Raw genomic sequence first — 3,251 nt, forward strand, 5'->3', positions numbered from 1 at the left:
GAAGAGGAAGCCTGGATGAGAAGTCTCAGAGACTCCCCCAGAGGGAGGCAGGAGCGGTGATGTCATCCATCAGGGAGGGCTAGGAAAGAGATGAACGGGGCGTGAAGGGACGAAGCCAGAGGGCCCCAGGATGGGTGGAGACCAGGACAGCAGAGGCCGGGGAAGAGGTGAGTGAAGTGTGGGTGCCCACAGGCTGCGTAGGAGCACAGCCAGACTGGAGTGGCCAGACCCAGGGTCAAGGTTGACCAGAGCAGGGCTTACCCTGGTGGCAGATAACAGACTGGGGGCAGGCTGGAATTAAACAACCTGAGTGAGTCAAGAGAGAGCATGGTGGGAACAGGGAAAGAGTGAAGCTTCCAGAAGCCCAGGGGTGTGTTCCTTCCACGGATATTCACTAGAGCAACTTTGTGTCAGGCACTGCATTGGAGCCCTGGGTGCATTAGGAGGTGACACGGAGAGTGTCCTAGGGACAAAAGTTGAAGTCACAGAGTACATGAGACTTCACGGGGCCGGGCAGTGGGGTGGGGGTGGGGGTGGGAGGGCACTAGTCAAGGGAGAAGGGGAGACCTGAGGGCAGAGCTTTGGGAGAAAGGCCACTTTTCAGGAAAAACAGGAATAAGAGAGGGCCCTAAGGAAGGAGGGAAGCCCCTGATGACCCCAGCGTCCCCCTTCCCCGCCTAACCTGCCTCCATGAGTGAGCCCTGAGGTGTGCACAAAGGCTGCGAGGTGGGAGCCTGCCTCCTCCGGGGCTGAGGGATGGGTTTTCTCTACCTGGAGAGACTGTTTCCCACGAGGGCAAGTGGCTGCGAGGTGGGGGCCTGCCTCCTCCACGGGGCTGAGGGACGGGCTTTCTCTCTGTCTCCCACGTGGGCAAGTGACTGAGCAAGGAAGGCCACTCAGGTAACCGTGAGAGACAGAGGGACATGCAGCCTCCAAGCCAGGGCAGCTGAGTCCACCTGGTGGCCAGTGGGCGACATGAAAAAAGTCCCCATCACCTCAGTGACTTAAAGACAGGTTGCAGCTAAGCTATCAATAATGGCCACTAGTAATGACGACTAGTAACGTCAACTTGTGTAGACAGCATTTGTTACCAAATTCTGCCAGCACCCTTTCTCTCCTGTGATTCTTCCCCTACTCCCTGAGACACCACCTGTAGACTCCACCTGTAGGTGGGGAAGCTGAGGCCAAGAGGGGCGTCAGAGACAGAGCAATGTGCAGATGACATCTCATCCCCCGTAAAGGTGGAAGTGATTTCAAATGATCCTTTGACTTTGACAGGGGGAGGGACACCAAGATGACTCCAGGCATTACGCACAGTCTCTTTTTTTCTTGCAGTTTTGGCGGGGGCTGGGGTTGAACCCACCACCTCCGGCATATGGGGCCAGCCCTCTACTCCTTGAGCCACAGGCGCCACCCACACAGCCTCTTTTTTATGCTACATGAAATTGCAAGAATAATTTCGCCACTATCAACAATGTTCATTTGTCCCTTGCCCTCTCACTGTCTTTTCAGAAACTATCATTGACTTTTCTTACATCTTTGGAGGGGGGTGCTAGTCCCAAAACAAGTTTTTTCCAGATTGCCCCTGACTGGGGTGGGGAAAGTGTCACTCCCCAAAGATTACCAGGAAGGGTGCTTTCAGAACAAACCCGAGCTCAGCCAGCCCTTTGACGTGGAGGCCTGTGAACATCCTGACCCTTTGTTTGTTCCAACAGGAAATCCACTCGTGTTGGGTAAAGACTGTGTTCTTGGCCATTCAGGGAACATGCGGGGTGTGGGACACAATCTAGATGAGCATTTAGTTCAGTTCAGCTGACGTTTCCTGGGCGCCAGGTATGTGCCCAGTGAGGGACACAAGCCTGGACCCTGTTTGGACAGAGAGGTGCGTGGGGATTTAACAGGAGTGCAGAGGCCCCAGGGCAGCCTCTAGGGACAAGCAGTGCCAGAGACACTGTGACCCCACATAGTGGGGGGGGCTTCCTGGGTAGTCAGAGCTCTCAGGGACACAGACTCCTGTAAAACCCACGGATAGTGTGGAATCTCCCTGCAGGAAAATGCACACGCATGGAAACTTCTAGGCATAATTTCTGGAGTTTTCAGATAGTCAGAAGTCTTCCTTGTAGCTCAGATTAAGAAGTTCTAAAAGCCCAACTCATCTGAACAAACTTGAGAACAAAGGTAAGTAGCAAGTCTCTTGGCTGTGGTATCTAGGACCAGCTGTCCACGCCCCACACCAGTCCCCGCCCCTTTGAAGGAAGACCAGGACAGCAGCTGGTCACACCAGACCCACCCCCACCTCACCCCACCCACTCTTTCCCTGGAGGAAACGCATTCCTCCTGCTCCGTGGCCAAACTCCAGTGCTCAGCCCCTTCCCTGAAGGGCATTGGCCACCTCTCCCCTGGGCCCAGCAGCATGCTATCCACACTCCGGTTAAAGCCCTGGTCCTGTGCCTACCTGGACATGTCCCCAAAGAAGCTGCTAGTCTCCCAATGGCACAGGAACGACGCCTCCCTCCCCTTGCTTCCCATCGCCCTGGCCACTGCCAGCAGCCCAGGGGTGCTCTGCAAACACCAACTGCCTGCAGATGCCAAATGGCTCAGGCACGATCGCTTCTTAATTCTCCAGTGTTACTAAAAGTCATTTGCTGCTTCTAAACTCAGAGCTAAAGTTATTTTACAAGAGACTGTTAAAATGACACAGCATCACATGGTCTAATGAGTCCTTTTGTGAAATTATCTCTGGAATGTGAAGCTCCCCAACGCTCCAAAAATTCACTGAAACTCTTACTCTGAAAACCAACTATGTCAGCTTCTAATAGTAAAAGTTTTACAGCAGTTTTTGGCCTAAAGCAATTCAATTCTAGGGGACGGAAGCCACAGCGTAAGTGCTTTGTTTAAGGCCCTATGTCCTGTCCACTTAGAACTTTGTTAAGGACACTGATCACGTGTTAGATGTTCCTAACACACACACACAGGGCACAAAAATGTCGGGAGGTCGTGGGTATGTCTATGATCTTGCTGTGTCAATGGGTGCATGCTATTGAACTCATAACCTCATGAAATTGTGCTCATTAAATAAGTCTAGGGTTTTATATATCAATTACATCTTAATAAAGCTGCTTTTTAAAAAGAGGGAGCCTGTACCAGAGTGACCTTGTGGGTCTGGAGGTGAGGGGCTGGGCAGACTCAGAGGGAGGAGGGAAAATGGGGCAGAAGGAGGTGGGCTGGAGGAACAGGAGGCCACAGAGCAG

Source organism: Otolemur garnettii, unplaced genomic scaffold, assembly GCF_000181295.1.
Source record: "Otolemur garnettii isolate 467f Iridium unplaced genomic scaffold, OtoGar3 scaffold00133, whole genome shotgun sequence".
In the NCBI taxonomy this organism is placed as follows: domain Eukaryota; kingdom Metazoa; phylum Chordata; class Mammalia; order Primates; family Galagidae; genus Otolemur; species Otolemur garnettii.